This window comes from Schistocerca serialis, chromosome 3 (assembly GCF_023864345.2).
Source record: "Schistocerca serialis cubense isolate TAMUIC-IGC-003099 chromosome 3, iqSchSeri2.2, whole genome shotgun sequence".
NCBI lineage: Eukaryota > Metazoa > Arthropoda > Insecta > Orthoptera > Acrididae > Schistocerca > Schistocerca serialis.
This window is the reverse complement of record NC_064640.1, coordinates 449192997-449212308: the sequence shown is the minus strand read 5'-3', so window position 1 is coordinate 449212308 and position 19312 is coordinate 449192997. Positions and strand designations below refer to the sequence as shown.

The window sequence follows — 19312 nt, the reverse complement described above, 5'->3', positions numbered from 1 at the left end:
TACCGGTAGATTCGATCAACATGCAAGTGTTACAGAGATGCTTCGTGAACTCAAATGGGAATCCCTGGAGGGAAGACTATGTTCCTTTAGCGGTACACTATTGAGAAAATTTATAGAAACACCGGTATTTGAAGGTGACTGGAGGACGATTCTACTGCCTCCAATATACATTTCGCATAAGGATAACAAAGCTGAGATAAGAGAAATTAGGGTTCGTACGCAGGCATACAAACAGTCCTTTTCCCCTAGCTCAATTTGCCAGGAGAACAGGAGAGGAACTGACTTGTAATTGTGTTGGTAAACTCCGTCACGCACCATACGGTGGCACATGAGGGTAGATGTGCTACTACACGATAATAGCTTCACTATCTAGACATAATGCTAATTGTATTTATTTCGAGGAAGGAGTTGTCACGTGCTTCTGACCGGAAGTCTTACTAAACTTTGCACTGCTCTTTAAGGACACTTCATACCTCGCCAAAATATCACAACCTCAAATTAATTGTATTAAGGCATAACATCGTAATAATTACCACGAGATCCGTGCTAGCCGTCACTCGAACGTGTGTAAGATCATGTGCAGACAGGTAGTATAAACGGAGAGTAAACTGACCGATGAGTTCACAGAGTCTTGTAAGAGCGATAAAATAAGTTTACGTCGACCTTCCAATCTTCTGTTCATTGTTTAATGCTATCTTAAGTATACAAGGTATTTCTCGTAAGAGTCGTCTGGAGTCTTTTCTCTGGTGTTTAGGCAGATATTTGTATTTATTTTATTACATTTTATGTTTTTGCAACACGCAGCTGGAGTCAGCCAAACAACAATTACGTCTACCACACCTTTCATGCAACGCCCAGCAATGGTCGGAGGCGCCGATTTATTCCCCATTACAGAAAAATTAAGAAGAATTTTACGGGCCCATTCGCTAGAGTGATATTCATTTTATCGATGTGTATTAACAGGGATAGTAAAATCTGCAGGATAACCAGTAGCCTAGCAGCTACAGCACCTCCCTGCACTGACTCCTACCGCTAAGCAGAAGCGCTGTTCAGTCGTTGTTGGAGTACTGATTGTTCTTGGTGTTTTGCTGTTCCTGTTAATACATATCGATAAAACGAATAACGTACTAGACTAATTTGGAACCGCTCTATCTAATGGGCACATAAAATGCCACTTTGAAAGTCATTTTCTTTGTAATGGGAAACAGACAAAGTCTTTCCGTCCTAGCTGGGCATCGTATGAAAGACGTGATAATCAGAATTCGTTTGAGCTGACTCCAGCTGTAGGTGGCAAATACGAAATTGCAAATATCTGCCGAAACACCAGAGAAAATGAGCCTGACGACCCACAGGTGACCCTTGGTATAGAGACTACTGTTCCTGTTTCCGAAATATGTAGATGTCTATTCAGTGATTGTCACTATGTTGACATTATGTAAAAGTGGAGTTCTGTGCTGTAGGAGAACGACTGCAACTCAAGAACACGGCGCTCAGACTGACGAATGGTTTATGTAACTACGTAAAAATATAGTCGTATTTCTCTGTTCTTCTAATGAGAAACCAACTTCAATTTAACTCTTTGACTATCATCACTTTTTTTCGGAGTGAAACACGTCAATGTATATTAATATCAGTTAATGTCATAGTCGGAACAACACGAAAAAAATCTCCTGCTGTATCGTATTCGGCCGTGGGGAGAGTTGATGCATACAGTGTTAGTTTGGCTTACCAGGAAGTTATAATTAAAGTGCAATTACTCACGGAGGTGAAACTCGGTAGATATTCTAATGTATTAATGCGGAACCGATTTACAATGGAAAAAATATTAGTTCCAATTTTGGCCACCGTGTGCAATCTGGCGATGTACAGCATCTCGTCGACGTCTCCGGTTGAACAAATCGTGTAAGCGGCTGTTAATAATAATAAAATCAACATTTTGCCTTTCTCACTTGTTTGGCATTTTCTGTCCACATCCCGTTTCTAATCCATTATATTGGAAACATTTCTATATGTCTTTCTTGCAGTCACGGCGCCAGATTTGTAGCTGTTGGCCAAAACTGAAACTAACTTTTTTCCAGCCTAAACTTGTTCCGCATTAACACATTAGAAAATCTACCAAGTTTCGCTGCTATACAATAATTACACCCATAACTGGAACTCTGTGAGTAGCTGTACTTTAATTACAACCATCCAGCACTGCTGGGTTTCAGAAAACGTCTGTTCTAAAACTACAAGACATACAGAAAACAGTGACACATCAGTGGACAGACCATCTCAGCAAGTTTGTAATTCGCAATAAAGGCGCTCAATATGGATACCGCTTGTGGTGCGGTAAACGTCAGTGAGTGAGTGCAATCCATATACGAATTTTCCAGTTAGGTGCGACAGCAGCTTGCTTTGCAAATGTGTTCACTGGGTTGCCTATCTGCAGGGGAGAACTAATTCAATACGACAATACGGAGCAAAGGGTTAGAACTGGTTAGCACCGTACGAGCATGTCTTTGCTACTTTCACGTACTGTAAGGATGTGTAGCATTTCCCAAGAGCTCATAAAAGAAACATGAGAACCCACTGTCTTTCGCCAGAGAAACCATTTATTTTTTGGCGTTATAAAATGTGGCAACTGGAACCACCACGTAAGCGATAATTTGAAGTGAACCGGGCTGCAACATCGATGAAACCACACCGTTAAATTTTGTTTCCTAGCTGAAGAGCAATATGGGGAAGCCGCAGACGGGCTCGCATCTTCTGGTTCACGTCGCGAGGGAGAAAAAAAGACGTAATGAAGGCGGTTAGCCAAGCTGTTTGCCTCGCGTACTTTCTTCCCCTTTTATTGACAGTAACGCTCACATAGATTCCGCGGTTAACTGCGATGCGCGGCCACATACTGGCAGCCATTCCGTTAAAACCGATGGTGTCAATACAGCACCCGGGGAGGACGCCCTCAGCACGGGGAGCAAGTGCCTACTTGAATTTAAAATTTCATGAGGGCGAAAGATCAGCGGCTCTCCGAATGTTTGCACATCTCATGTAAGATAATAGCGGGCCAGAGCATAACCTTTACGTGGGCGGTCTTCCGTTTTCCGTCCCTGGCGAATCCAGTTCGACAAATGTGCGAGCGGAATTTACCGATGCTAGGTCCTGTGCACTCCACCGTCAGATCTGAATTTTTCAACACTATAACCATACAATCAGAAGAGGAAGCGTTCACGACCTGCTCATTAAAACCTCTCTTCGTAGTCTCTGCAAATCTTGAAGCGGAGAAAGACTTTCAAAGTATTCTTACAGCTGTTTTCTCGAATAACTACAGTATTGTGATGCAGAATATTTATAACGTACTGCAGCAATCAGCCACAATTTTTTTCTCGAATAACTACAGTATTGTGATGCAGAATGTTTATAACGTACAGCAGCAATCAGCCACAATTTGATTTTTGTTTATACTATCGCTAAAGTATAGTTAACGGTTTTGAATTTACAAATTCATCGTCAGACGGCTTGCATGCCACTATAAAAAAAATGGTACGGTGATTTACAGGTGAGCTGCTGTGAAATGTCTGCCCGCTACATTCGTTTTAGCGGATTTCTACAACAAATAACAACCACGTTGTTTTTTATGTTTTTTCACATTCCCTCACAGTGTTCTTGATTACTAGTGACGTTCGATGAGATATAACACGAATTATGGAGGAGCATCACACGTTCTGACTGACTTGTACCAAGCGAAAACAAATAGAGAGTACTTGTTTACTTTTACAAGCTGGTGTGTTTTGATAAAACTATGCAAACTATTGACGATGAATATGTTAAATCGAAACCAAAATCAATTTGCGGTTCGTTATTACTGTTCGCTATAAAGAGTCTACAAAATACAATGCTCTAGGATAGTGCATAATTTCCCTATCTCATCTTCACTAACTAGAATAAGCAACGAATATGGTCATCATATTATCATGATTCCAAAAACAAACGTTTTAGTGTTTTTACTCTTTCATACTTACTGATAGCCAGATATGACTTTATTGTTCAAGCTTGGAGGAGTGAAAAATAGTTTCTTTTACAGAACACTTGTTATAGTGCTTTTATTTTACAGAAAAATCCACCAACAACCATACAGGTGGCACCCAGTGACGTAGTCTCTGAGACAGAACGACGTGTTGCAATGTTTAAAACAAAGTCCTTGTTTTCAGAAGGTGTAGGGACTAAATCCTAGTCTCAACTCCGTGATGTAGGTATCCAGTGGATTTTCTGAATTCACTAAATCACTTTAGGTAAATTCCAGCATGACTCCTTCAAAGGGATACACCTAACTTATACCCATCTCATTCTCCGATTAATTCAATGTTCCTCCTCTAAAGTTCTCGACTTTCTTAATCTTATACATTTTGGCAATGATAATTTCTCTGCTGTGTGTGACGGACCTGATAATTTAAAAACAGTTTTCAGTGCTACTTACTAATTAGTAGTGAAATTTAAACCATAGATTTCAACAGCATACTACCATCCACAGGTGCCTTACTAATGCCTGCGTGTAATATCTAAGACCGTCGATTTTCAAACGTGTTCTACCTATGGGAATCACATGGGAATGGGAATGGGAATCACATTACAGAAACAGAATCACATTACAGAAACATCCGAGAACAATGTATCCTTAGCTATGTGTAATGTGTGTGTTAACATACTTTCAATGTATATGCTACCTTCACCGTAAGATATATCACACAAGAAAAGTGGGATACCATTGTTGAATGTATGGTAAACTATCTAACATTCCGTCTTACTTGCACTTTGGACCATCTTTCAATAGATTTCTCTTACACAATTTCTCAGAAACAGGCACTTTTTGTAAGCATGACACTTCAGTGCTGATTACTTAAAAGTAATGACGTAGTTCATAAACAAAAACTAAACAAACCAGCGCCAGAGTAAAAGTAATAACTTTCTCTAATCGTCCTGACGAGCCAGCGGTGACGCAAGGGAAGTAATAAGTAAAGCAGAGAGTACGCACGTACAAAACCGTAGGCATACTTGTGCTTAGTTTCAGTTTTATACATCAGCGTCATACAGAACCCATCGTCAGTGCTGGGTAATACTCTGCCTCATTTCTTCTGCATTCAAAAATCCATAACTGGAAACCGCTCTTAACTGGGTTACTAACAGTCACACCCAGTCTACGAACATTTCTGATCAGTGTTGACGAAACGCAGAAAAACATTTGCGCGATGTCTACGCTGCACCTCACCTAATAACTAAAACTTTCTGTCTTCTGAATGAGCGTACAGTTCTCGAACAACGAAGTCCATCATTTTTTAATATCTGGTGGCCTAAAACTGCATTTACTCTCTACTTTGTTTATTGCTATCTTGCTTCAGCTTTACGAAAGAGAGAGAGAGAGAGATAGAGAGATAGAGAGAGAGAGAGAGAGAGAGAGAGAGAGAGAGTGAACAGTTTCAAAGGAACAATTAGCGAATTCGTCTGAGATAATTTAAGGAAACAAGGAAAATGGTTATTTGAAATGTCGGGCTCGAATTAGACCCACAGCAATCGAAAGGAATTGAATGATGGTCCAGTACAAAACAAGATTGAACGCTACATGTTTCTTATCTTCAAACAATGAAGTTCGAAACGTGCATCTACATTACCCCATGATTCTCAGGTAGTGAAGATTTTAAACTTATCTCTGAGTTTCATCTTATGCAGAGCTCTGACTATTAATTTAATAAATATGAAGCCGCTTTAAATAAGAATGAGTACTCCATCTTACTTAAGTCCCATAAGATATACTGTGAACATTTAACTGTACACATAAATACATCCTTTTCTTCACTCTAGCTTACTACTTGCCTTGGGAAATAATTACGTACTATGTTATGCTGTGACGTCTACTGCCTTTCTCATGCGCCGGAAGAGCTGAGTTAAGCCTTCCAAGGCATCTGTTAGGAGCATTGCTTCTATTCTGTTCACTATTTCGACGGTGTTCAGCTTCCTCCAGCTGATTTTTTAGTAACCTTAACGGACGAGTCTAAGATGCCACGTCTTGGTGGGGGCAGTTGCTTATCTTCCGAAGAAGGGTGCGTAGGCCCGTGAATGAAACAGTGGCCTCCAGACGATGTAAGTAAACAGACTCAGCAATTCAACTCCAGTATCGTTAATGAATGGGGGAATCGGTCGCTTGTTCTCTCTCTGGAATCGCCGTCACGCTGATAAGATACCACAGGCAAGTTCACTTCCGATAATGGACATTCTTCGTCCCTACAGGTTCCCTGCGTTAGATCTTTATAGTAATCACCGCCAATGGAAGTGGAAGTAGCTCCCGGAGATAAAAGGAAGAGAGCAATCTGGGTTTGTGGCTCCCGCCTCGTTTAATTATGCTACAGTATTACTCAGTCCAGCTCGTTAGATACAAAAAATTTCTACAGATATTGTTAAAAGCGTACAGTATTTGTCTTCACGGTTATGCTCTGATTATGTGCGTGTGCAGTTCTCCCTGCAACGTTTCGCTCGTTTTTCTGGAAGTAGACTTGAAAATGAATTGCGAATATGTAGCAACCGAGTAATGCATGCGTAACAACTGCTATGCAGGATCCACCATTCAGTACTAGAAGGTCCTAAGAATAGATGCGAGGGACAGAAACGATGTGAAATAATCCGAATTGTTCCACTATTATAGAATCTAATGAAAAAAAGATTTGGTTACTACTCATTATTCTCAAGCTTTTATTTACATTAACTGACGTTTTCATTTTTAAAAACCTGAAACAGAAGTCATAAAACGCTTGATATTTGTATTTTTGCTGCAGGTACAGGTGAAAGTAAATACTGCACGTTAATGTGGCATAGTTGTCTATGATTAAAAGAATATGGAAAAATTCTTATGGCATACGTAAACTCTTGCGCGAAAGCACAATAGTACTGTTGCAATTAGTTATTTAAGATTGGTGGAAAATGGAAGTAATTAAAAAACCGAGAAATTAGTTTTTTTAATTTATTTATTCCATTGTTATCTCCGCTCTCGCTCTCATCCGATCAGACAAGTAACATGCCACATCAAGTGTACGTAACGACTAAAGAGAAGGAAAAAGCGGAAACAGAAGACCACAGGGAGAAAATTGTAGATGTCTTAGTACAAGAGGTGGAATTCGTACTACACACAGGCACTCAGGAATAGATTGAGATTCTGCTACCGTAACTTCAGGGGCTATGACTTAGGTTTAGTTTTTGATTGGTGAAACGTGTAGCTCCTCTGGTGTTAAGAAGGTTTCACTAGGCTACTGTACAGGGCATAGAAGAATGTACGTAACTCCAAATCGCTGCCTTTCCAAAATCTTTCTCGTGTAGAGTTAGCGAAAGATAACTATTTCTGTGGCTTCGAATGAACAGTTACCTCTCCTACCTCACAGTTACAGTCCTTAAATGAATTTCTTTGAAATACTGAAATACGCCACAAATCTTCGAATAATTGCCGATTAAGTTCCACGTGCGTGTAATTAATAGTTTAGTGTGGAGTAAACGGAGCTATAAAAACCCTCCGATCTCTCTCTTCAGGTCGACTTGATGAGGATTCCAGCAATCTTCCAAAATGGTTTGCACGAGGCTTATGTGTGGCATCCTTCGCGGATCCACTAATTTTACTCACAATTCAACCAATACAACCGTGTCTTACCTTCACAGTTACCACCATATATTTTTGTTTCGCTCAATTTCAGGAACCTCATATCATTTTCCTCTACGAGATTAACCAATGTAAAATCTGCAAAGACTAATCGATGGTGGAACTGAGTATTTTATCTCGTATACATGTCACCTTCCAATTATCGACATTTAAACTGTGAACCCATTCACTACATAGTATGCAATTCTCCCATCATCTATCAACGATATTTACCAGTAAAAAACAGCAGCATCATCGACACCATCTGAAAGTGTTTTTCAATCTGTAACATAAGATGTTTATTTAAATTATATGAATGCGTGGCGTCTTCTGTTCTTTCGGACATGTCCGAAAGCACAGACAGCATGCGGAATCCGCAGCTGTCATACATCTTATGTAAACTGAAGGTGAAGGGGGAGAAAATGAAGGAACAGGAAGGAACTCATGGTGTTAACTGCATCGGGCCTTCATGGAGAATCAGCGGCGACGAGTGAAAAAGCGGACCTGGATTCGAAGTCGGGCTCTCCTGCGCCACCCGGACACAGTATGAGCGCTCGATACTTTGGATTCTGCAGGAGGTCGAACGTTTGAGTAATATGTATCACAGTTGCAGATTCCGTGTGGTGTCTGTTTTTTCGGAACAGACGCCACGCATTCATATAATTGAGTAGCCTCGATGGACAATATATCGACCACCTTCAGCGCGATTGCACGACTACTTTCGACCTCCTCCGGGAATCTCAAAATAGCGAGCATGGAGAACATGGACGGGGACAGTGGATAGGAGGCGCTGAGTGAGAATTTGAGTCGGTCGGAGGCGCATCGGGATGTTCTCCCTAATTGCACTAAACACTGTCACCGGATGGCGCAGTGGTTAACGCAACTTCCTAGTAAGCAGGAGGAGATCCCGGGTTCGAATCTCAGTCCGGTACTCTGCGCCGCTGATTCCGCATAAAGGCCCGATGCAGCTCACATCATGAGTTCCTCCCCTTTCCTTTCCTTCCTGTCCCCTCCACCTTCACTTTACATAAAATGTTTATGTAAATGCTGAAGAACGATTATCTTGGACACATACAGTGTATAAAGTAAACGACCTTCGAAAGAACTGGTAGGCGGTCGTTGAAAAGTAGCTAACCTATCGAAAAATGTCTAGGAGTAACTTTCCAGAGCCATCTTAAGTGGAATGACCATGTAAAACAAATATTAGGGAAAGGGGATGCCAAACTGAAATTCATACAAAGGATCTTAAGGAAAAGTGGCAACGGCCTTGCCGCAGTGGATACACCGGTCCCCGTCAGATCACCGAAGTTAAGCGCTGTCGGGCGTGGCTGGCACTTGGATGGGTGACCATTTGGGCTGGCATGCACTGTTGTGATTTTTCGGGGTGCACTCAGCCTCGTGATGCCAATTGAGGAGCTACTCGACCGAATAGTAGCGGCTCCGGTCAAAGAAAACCACCATAACGACTGGGAGAGCGGTGCGCTGACCACGTGCCCCTCCTATCCGCATCCTCAGCTGACGATGACACGGCGGTCGGATGGTCCCGATGGGTCGCTTGTGGCCTGAAGAGGGAGTGATTTTATAAGGAAAAGTGCCACGCCAACGAAAGAAGTGGCTTACAAGGCGCTTGTTTGACCGACTCTTGAGTACTGTTCATCAATCTAGGACACTTACTAGGTAAGACTGCTAGAAGAGATAGAGAATATCCAACGAAGAGCAGCACGTTTCGTCACGAAAACGTTTAGCCGGCACAAGAGCGTTACAGAAATGGTCTCAAACTCCAATGGCATACGGTACAAGAGAGGCGTTCTGCATCACGAAGAGGTTTATTATTGAAATTTTGAGAGAGTACTGCCGGGAATAGTTAGGAAACATACTACTTCCTCCCACAAACATCTCGCGAAAGGACCACGATGCGAAAGTTCAACTATTTAGAGCCAATACAGAGGCTTGCCGACAATCATTCTTCCCACGCGTCATTCGCCTCCTCGAAGTCCAATGTAATCACATGTACTGAGAGTGGAGTACACTGTTGAGCCAAAACACTGTGACCCACAGCGTGGTGGTCCACCTTTGGAGTGCAAGACAGCAGCGATTCTGCTTGACGTAGATTCAACATGTTGTTGGTTAGTTTCTGGAGGTTTGTTTAACCAGATTGTCTACGTACGCGTCACGCAATTCCCGTACATTACGGTAGCGGAGGCGGCAGCCGATCGGGTCCCAAATATGTTCCATCGTTTTCAGACCAGGCAAATTTGGTGGCCGAGACATCAACGTGAGTTCACTATTACGCTTCTCAAAGCACTTCAGCGCGCTTATGGCCGTCTGATAGGGGCGGTTATTCTACTGAAACACGCCATCGCCGCCGGGGAACATGTTAAGCAAGAAGGGATGCAGGCGGTCCGCAATAATGTTTGCGTTCTTCACAGCTGTCACGGTGCCTTCGATTACCACCACAGGTCCCATGGAAGTCCAGGGGAAAATCCGCCTTAGTACATTAGTGGCCGCATTGATCTGCATCCGTTGCGCGGTTAATGATGAAGCAGCCGTTGGCCTAGAAGGTGATGTGTCTGGACACGACCAACCAATAGGTGTAACGAGACACGTGATTCATCCGACCAGGCAAACACGTATCCATCGATCCACGGTCGAAGATCAATGATCCTGTGCCCTCTGTAACCGTAATCGATGAGGTCGTCCCGCCGGAGATTCGAGTCCTCCCTCGGACAAGGGCATGTGTGTTGTTCTTAGCATAATTTAGTTTAATTTAGTTTAACCAGTGTTAAGTCTAGGGACCGATGACCTCAATAGTTTGGTCCCTTTGGAATTCACACACACACACACACACACACACACACACGAGGTTGTTATGCCAACAGAGGAACATGGGGTAGTCTGCGGAGGAGCCCTATCTTCAACAACGTGTGTGCGATGGTGTATTCCGAAACATTTCTGCCTGCACAAGCATTGTGTTGTGTCGCCAGAACTGCTATGATCGCCACCTTTCGTGATTTACAGAGCCGGCAGGTCTCCGAGAGTCTTCGACGTTTCCGAGATGTTCGTCCCCAGCTATCGGTAATAACATTTGCCTTTGTCAAAGTCTCTTATGTCAGTGGTTTTTCACCAAGCATGGCAAAAAGCGAGACATTCTAGCGACCATATGGGCCACCCATATGGTCGCTAGAATGACTCATTTTTCTCCCTGCTCGGGTTAGAGCCTCACGTACCCGCAACGTCACCAGGCTACATTCAGTCCCACGCTGGGCAGTGGCCATAATGGTTTGGCTGATCAGTGTATGTCTGAAACGAGAGTTCTTCTGAAATCTATACTGGATAACTGAAAAAAACCTGTTTGTAAAGCAACGTTATTCCAGTTTGGAATATATTTCATGATCCTGCAATAGTCGACGATCAAGAATATTGGTCATAAATTTTCTCTGTTAGCCTATTCGCTGAGTGAGACAATCGGAAACTATACTCCAAATGCACAGTCCAGTCACATTAATGTGACCACCATCTACATTCGACATCAACGTGCAATAACCACTAACAGATGGCAGGTGGCAGCACTAACAATGCAGGGCATATATATAAAGTGTGTTTCGCTGGGGTGGGAGAGGGGAGAGGATGCGAACAAAAAGTGCAGTCGTTGTCGTAATGTGGTTCAAAAATGGTTCAAATGGCTCTAAGCACTATGAGACTTAACAGCTGAGGTCATCAGTCCCCTAAACTTAGAACTACTTAAACCTAACTAACCTAAGGACATCACACACAGCCGGCCGCGGTGGTCTAGCGGTTCTCGGCGCTCAGTCTGGAACCGCGCGACTGCTACGGTCGCAGGTTCGAATCCTGTCTCGGGCATGGATGTGTGTGACGTCCTTAGGTTGGTTAGGTTTAAGTAGTTCTAAGTTCTAGGGGACTGATGACCACAGATGTTAAGTCCCATAGTGCTCAGAGCCATTTGAACCATCACATACATCCATGTCCGATGCAGGATTCGAACCTGAAACCGTAGCAAACTCGTGGTTCACGACTGAAGCGCCTAGAAACGCTCGGTCACTGCGGCCGGCTCGTAATCTGGAAACGGAGCGATTTATTTGTGGACCAAAAGAAAATCATCATTTGCTTTCGAGTAAGGGTTGGAAACATTTCCGAAAAGGCTGTGTTTGTTAACTGTTCGCGTGCTGCCGTGGTTAAAGTACACCGTGCATGGTAAAATGAAGCTATCCAAAACCAGCGGCGAGATAGCTGTGTGTACGTACCACTGGTCATAGAGGACAGAGGTGAACGATGTCTGCGAAATGTTTACTGGCGAATAGACGTGCAACTGTTGAGCAACTGACAGCCCAGTTGAACTAAGGGACTACCAACAGCGTCTCCTCAACGACTGTTCAGCGAACATTGCTGCGTATGGGCCTCCGCAACAGGTACCTGGTTCATTCACCCATGCTGACTGCTGGAATCTGCAAGCCAATACCTCAAGTGGACGTCCACTTAGTGGCGACAGTTGATCTTTTCAGATGAATCACATTTTATGCTTCATCGGACGGTTGGCCACTGGAGTGTACGGCGTGAAACGTCTGGAAGCAAACACCGTGCAACAATCGTCGGAAGGCTCCAGGAGGGACGGCATTCCCTCGGTGATCTCGTCGTTTTGGAAGGCACAATGGATCGGCGCAAGTATGCATCTATACTTGGAGACCATGTCCACCCCCACATGCAGTTTGTTTTTTCCTCGGCATGGTGTCATCTACCACACTGCTTGCTGTGCACGTGCGTGGTTCGAAGAGCACCAGAATGAGTTTACTGTACCCCCTTGACCACCAAATTCCCTAGATTTGAACTAAATCGAGAATCTATGGGCTCACCTCGCTCGAGCAGTTCATGCCATGGATTCTCAACCGAGAAATCTAGTGCAGCCGGCCACGGCTCTAAAATCTGCCTGGTTCCACATCTCTGTCAAATATGTTCAAATGTGCGTGAAATCTAATGGGACTCAACTGCTAAGGTCATCAGTCCCTAAGCTTACACACTACTTAACCTAAATTATCCTAAGGACAAACACACACACCCACGCCCGAGGGAGGACTCGAACCTCCGCCGGGACCAGCCGCACAGTCCATGACTGTAGCGCCTTAGACCGCTCGGCTAACCACATCTCTATCGATAGATTTCAGAACCTCACTGACTCTCTTCCTGCATGCCTCGCAACGGTCCGCGCTGCAGAAGGTGGTTATTCAGGCTTTTGACAGCTGGGCATATTAGTGTGACTGGACAGTTTAAGACGATAATTATATAATGAAAGTAAGTTGAGAGACCAAAAGTTAAGGCCATTCTTGTCTGACTAGAAGACGCCTTAATGTTTCGGGAGACATTGCACTTGGCGCGAGTGCACCTGTCTGTGCGCAGGTGTGTAATGTAATCGGCAACACGTCGCAAGTTAACCCAATTTGAATGTAGGATGATTGCCGGTGAAGATGCATGGGCTATAACATATCGGTAATTACACAGGAATTCGAATTTCCCAGGTTGCAATGTCTAGTGGGGGAAGGGGGGGGGTGGCCTTTAATACAGCTGAGACAAATACACGCATAAACTGCCGCTCGAACGGACAGATGCCACGTCGCCTGCTTAGTGCCAAACGTCTACATCTACACGACTGCTCTGCAGCTCACACTTAAGTGCCTTGCAGATGGTTCGTCCAACTTCTTTCACACTGTTTCTCTACTGTTGCACTCCCCATCAACGCGCGGGAAGAACGAACAGTTAAATTTTTCCGTGCGAGCTATGATTACGCTTATTTTATTACGATGATCATTTCTCCCTTAGTAAGTGGGCGCCAATACAATATTTTCGCATTTGGAGGAGAAAGTTGGTGATTGGAATATCGTGAACGGTGCATCGAGGATCTACTGTGCCACAGACCGCCGCCAATTTGAATTTTTAGTGTCAGAAACCCGTTTCTACCACGACTGTACGATGTCGAGTTGAATGCACCATATAGGCTTCAACAGACAACTACAGCCTTGTTTGACAGAGCATTTCCATGTCTTTTGGCCAATAATTTGAAAATGGAACAATAAATGCATCAATGTCTCTCACTGTACTCTTTTTCCAACGGTGGTGGCTTTCCAACTAGGTGATGCTCGCCTTCAGTAACACACAACACACGTTGGAGCTCGTGCGGCAGTCAGGCGGTGGTAGCGTGGCCGAGTCAGGTCTGTTTAGAAACACGGCCGTAATCTACTCACTCGCTTCGAGATGCTGCCCTATCGCACATCTGCAACTGTCGCACCTGCCCATTTGTAATATTCAAACCGGAACACGTCTTCTGGGACCGTATTTCAGCAGATAAGTGCCTAGACGCAGAAAACGTAATAAATTTGGCGGCCCGAAGAAGCGAAGCGTAAACGAATATGGGGAGGCTGATGGGTTAGCAAGTGGTCCGGACACGCGGAGATGCCCGGCATAGCGGGGTGACAAACTCCGGGATTAATACGAGCCGCACGCGCAGCTACACGCGGCTGCCGGAATGCGCGCCGCCATATTCTGCGAGCGCCTTTCCTTTCTGTTTCTTTTCTTGCGCCACCGCGGCCTGCCTTTAAACGCCCGCGTCGTTTCTCAAATCTAAAAAGTAATTTGATACAGGTGAATGAATAATAAGATCTTTTTAGTCGTGGGCCACAAAGGGAAAAAAGGATGAGCAACACGAAAATCCCCTATCCAGATTTTGACAAGAACACTGCACTTCGCGTTGCAATATTTCACTAACTCATTTCCGCACAACTGGCTACTCGCGACCAGGAAGCAGAATACGTATTCTTAATACGTTCTGTCCCAGCACGTGTCTCCCCACGAGAGATGAGTGGGTGGAGAAGCTCAAGCGATGTGGATTCTGAATACTGACAAGAAGCATTAAATTATTTACACACGGTTCTATTTAGCATTAATTAAAATTAATTTCCTGCATTGATACACAGGTTGAGTTTGCTAAATGGGAACAAACTGCAGGAAATGTTCCCTGTATGATAAGGAGCAAACAAGTCCATATGGACGTATGGCTGCACATGCGTTCCAAAGGAGAAACACCCACATGAAGGTGGAGATAACAGATCTATGATAGTATGCCGAGCGGTTCTAGGCGCTTCGGGCTGGAACCGCGCGACCGCTACGGTCGCAGGTTCGAATTCTGCCACGGGCATGGATGTGTGTGATGTCCTTAGGTTGGTTAGATTTAAGTAGTTCTAAGTTCTAGGAAACTGATGACCTCAGAAGTTAAGTCCCATAGTGATAAGAGCCAGTTGAACCACTATGATAGAACACATAGGTACCAATGACTGAAAGTACACATGAGGAGAAACCAGCCAAGCGGGAATTTTACTTCTGTTCTAATGTTTTACCTCCACACTCAAGAGGGCGGCGAGTTGTAGAACCGTCACGTTCGAGAGGCGTTCAATAAGTAACGAAACACGTTTATTTTCTTGGCAAATTTCGACTGGAAAAATCCGGAATTTGTTGTGGGACATCGTGGAATATTCACACTTCAGCACCTGCAGATTAATGAAGTTTCGACTGGTGCTGGCGCTATACGTAGACTTCAAAATGGCGTCTGCAGTGGAGGTGCGTTCCAAACAGAGAGCTGTCATTGAGCTTCTTTTGGCGGAAAACCAGAGCATCGCAGATATTCATAGCTAACTTGAGAATGTCTTAGGAGACCTGACAGAGAGCAAAAGCACGGTGAGTCGTTGAACAAGTAGTCTGTCAACATCGCAAGGTCGCGCAAACCTGTCTGATGTCCCACGTGCCGGCCGCCCGCTCACAGCTGTGCCATCTGAAGTGTTTGAAAGTGCGGACACTCTCATTCGAGACCATAAAGAGCAAAGAAGGACATTCTATGCGGAACTGCTTGCTCGTTACGAGTCTGATGGCGACAATTTTTTGTCGATCATCATCATATGAGACGATGCATGAGTTCATGAGTTCGAACTGGGAACAAAACGGCAATCGGAGAGGCGCCACATCACCTCTCCTCCGAAAAAAAAGTTCAAAGCCACACCCTCAGCCGTTAGAATAATGGCGACGATGTTCTGTGACTCTGAAAGTGTTATCCTGTATGGTGTTCTCCCTCATGGTGCAACGATAAACTCTGAAGTGTATTGTGCTACCCTGAGAAAACTGAAGAAACGACTTCAGGGTGTTCGTCGCCACAAAAATACAAACGAACTCCTCCTTATCCATGACAACGCAAGGCCTTACACGAGTCTGTGCATCAGTGAGGAGCTCACAAAACTTGATTGGACTGTTCGTCATCATGCACCTTCAACCTGGATCTCGCACCTGCCCACATCCATCCGTTTGTCAGAATGAAGGATGAACTTAGCTGTCAGCAGTTCGTGGATGGTGTGGAGGTTATTCATGCAGCAAAACGTTGGCTCCGACGTCGACTAGTGGAGAGGTACCAAGCGGACATACAAGTCTTCCCACTAAGGTGACGCAAGGCCGTCTAACGTTGAAAAACGTCCTTTTGTAGCCAAAAGAGTGGGAAATAGTATGATGTATCAGAATTCTGAATAAAACCTACCTGCTTTCAGAAAAAAATACGTTACATGACTTACTGAACTCCTCTCGTAGTAGCGACATTACCGTTCATACGACCAAAGGCACGTCTTCCAGCAGGGGAGGCAGGGTCGCTGGCATGAACTGAAGATTTTCCTCGCCTGTGAGGCGTTCATGAAGGATTGCTTGTCTCACGAGGCGGTCGTCATTAACCCCTCCCAAATATCGAGGCTGAACTGGTGCTGATGGTTCGCTGCCACCATACCGTTGGGGATCCTTCTAGACCACGGAATGGCGTATCTGGGTTGACGATACCGCAATCTTGAAGGTAGCATCATCAGTAAATGGCATGGATGACAGAAATCCCAGCACCGTTGTGGCCTGACTGAGGAACCAGCTACAAAACCGTCGCTCTGGGGAGTCTGTAGGTAATAAGGACTGATCGCGCTGTAAGTGATACGGATAGCGGAAGTTGTCATGGAGACTGTTCCACACAGTCGTCTGGCTTATTCCAAGCTGGTGGGCCACCTGCCTGGTGCTGATAACGGGATCACCGTCAAATATTATTTCTCTCCTCCTCCAGGTGGGTATACTTCCCTTGGAAAGTATTTACGGCCATACGTCCATAATAACTTTATTGCTTATTATCACCTCAGGGATCGTTTCCTGCAGTTTGTCCCCATTTAGCAGACTCACCCTGCGTAACTGACGAATTTTTGGGTAATCTATAGAGTTGCAGGTATTTTAATAAACCTTTTGCCCTACAGCTGTGACGAGATATCCCTAAAAACAATACCATATGCCGGACCAGAAGACGAAGCTCTACCCTTCACTTTTGCGAGAAGTGCTCTTACGGACAAGCTCTCCAGCAAAGTGAAGACAGACTAAAGTTTTGGATAGAGCCTCACTGCATGGGTTATGTACCACAGAAGAATACTAAAGATTAGGTGGTTTCATGAAGAGGTTCTGAATCGAACTAGGGAGAAAACCAATTTATGGCACAACTTATCTGAAAGAACGGATCGGTTGATAGAAGATATGTTGAGGCATTGTCAGTCTAATAATGAAGCGAAATATTTATCTGCAGGGTTGGAGGCTAAGAGTTGTAGAGGGCTTGACTACAATAAGCCAGTTCAACTGCATGTATGAAGGGCTTTCAATACATAATGCAACACATTTTTTTCTGAAACTAGGTTGTTTTTATTCAGGATTACAATAGACCATATTATTCCACACTCTTTTTGCAACAAAACCCTATTTTTCAAGAATCTCAAAGATCCGTGGAATAGCAGGAATTGCACCTGGCTTCCCCGCAAGATAGCCAGACGTCCTGACGACTGTGCTATGGAGTCATACCGTGGGACTGAAGACCTCAACAAGAACACGCATAATTGCATAGCGCAGTGTGTAAAATAGTTCTCCGCTAAATGCGAGGGTCTGGGTGAATTCTTTCGTATATCTAATGAACGTGAACAGATTTTTCGTTTGCTACATAACATAACATATTATACTCTGAAGATCTTTTCCTCATAGACGGCCGCTGTGGCCTAGCTGTTCTAGGCGCTTTAGTCCGGAACCACGCGGCTGCTACGGTCGCACGTTCGGATCCTGCCTCGGGAATGGATGTGTGTGATGTCCTTAGGTTAGTTCTAAGATGTTCTAAGATGTTAAGTCCCATAGTGCTTAGAGCAATTTGAACCATTTTTTCCTCATATGTGTGTGTGTGAAATCTTATGGGACTTAACTGCTAAGGTCATCACTCCTTAAGCTTACGCACCACTTAACCTAAATTATCCTAAGCACAAACACACACACACACACACACACACACACACACACACACACATGCCCGAGGGAGGACTTGAACCTCCGCCGGAACCAGCCGCACAGTCCATGAGTGCAGCGCCTTAGACGATCGGCTAATTCCGCGCGGCTTCCTCATGTGAAAACAGCATTTCGCCTATCATCTAGTATCAACAGATTTATCTTTCCTGAAATGAAATGAATGGATGACGTTAGCCGCCACAGAGAAAAAAAATGAGTTGGGGAGTAATGAATTGTTGGTGTCCTTCCACGGAACTAAGAAATAGCGCTGTGCGTAGTCACGGTGAATGACACGTCGGAACCGCAAAAGTATGATTCTTTACTTGACAGGATGGACCACATCTTCCACTAATCCAAGATGCCGTCCTTCATGAAACAGTGGAAACCATTTAAATGAGCTGATTCATATGCCTAACCATAAGAAGAAAATTGTAAAAACCGCTACAAGATAATTTTTCGAAGGAAAATAAAGTATCGTATAGTATTACTTCGTGGACCCCACGAGAAGTAATTCAGGAGGGCTTATGATTAACTTTAATCATTTCTCTTAAAGTAGTCGATGTATAAACGAAATTTAATAAATGGTTGCTGAAGTCAAAAAAGAAACGCTAAAATTGCCGTGTTTGGTGTTGGTAGATGAAGCTTTGAAAGCGACACACTGTGTTGTTTTAACGTGGGTTTTAAGCTGTATTTTCATCTTCCTTTTCCTGTATCTGGATAGTAAAGGTAAGAATTTGGAGGCTGAGTAGGGACGCTGGTATGTAAGGAATGGACACGCATAGCGAGAGACATTGTACGAACCAAGGCTTACTTGTGTGAGATTCGCGTGTTATTAGAGTCGGAAAGTTTAGTAGAAGTTACGGAGACACATTCTGAGTTGCTGGGACGGCGCAGTGTGAAACTTTGTACAATTCAGTGCGGAAGCAAAAGTTTCGTGCTTAGCAGAATTTTCATTCAGTGTCACCTATTTTTATCGCTTTACAGTGAACAGGCGGTTCTGTCAATTTTAGTAGTTGATTCATGACTGTCTTCAACTTAGTTTACGGTGCTGAAATCTGCGGAACCAGTTGACAGAAGACTGGAGCTTGGATTTGGAAGGTAACCTCACCCGTGCAGTGTCACGTTTGACTAGATACTCATACGTCCACTCTGTGGAATGGACTGCCGAAATTTGTTACTTAAATGGAATATCAAACAAATTCACGTGTGTTGCCTAGTTATTGATTACCCACTCCCTATATTTCAATAATCACTGGTGTTATAAGCAGTAACTCTGAA

The 19312-nt window shown here is 44.0% G+C and overlaps 1 protein-coding gene and 1 pseudogene across 1 annotated transcript in view; one reads left to right on the top strand and one right to left on the bottom strand.

Moving 5' to 3' along the window:
• LOC126470914 (uncharacterized) overlaps window positions 1-19312 on the bottom strand; it is a 445629-nt gene that overhangs the window by 38691 nt on the left and 387626 nt on the right. The window lies entirely within an intron of this gene.
• LOC126471711 (5S ribosomal RNA) lies at window positions 8912-9029 on the top strand (annotated as a pseudogene).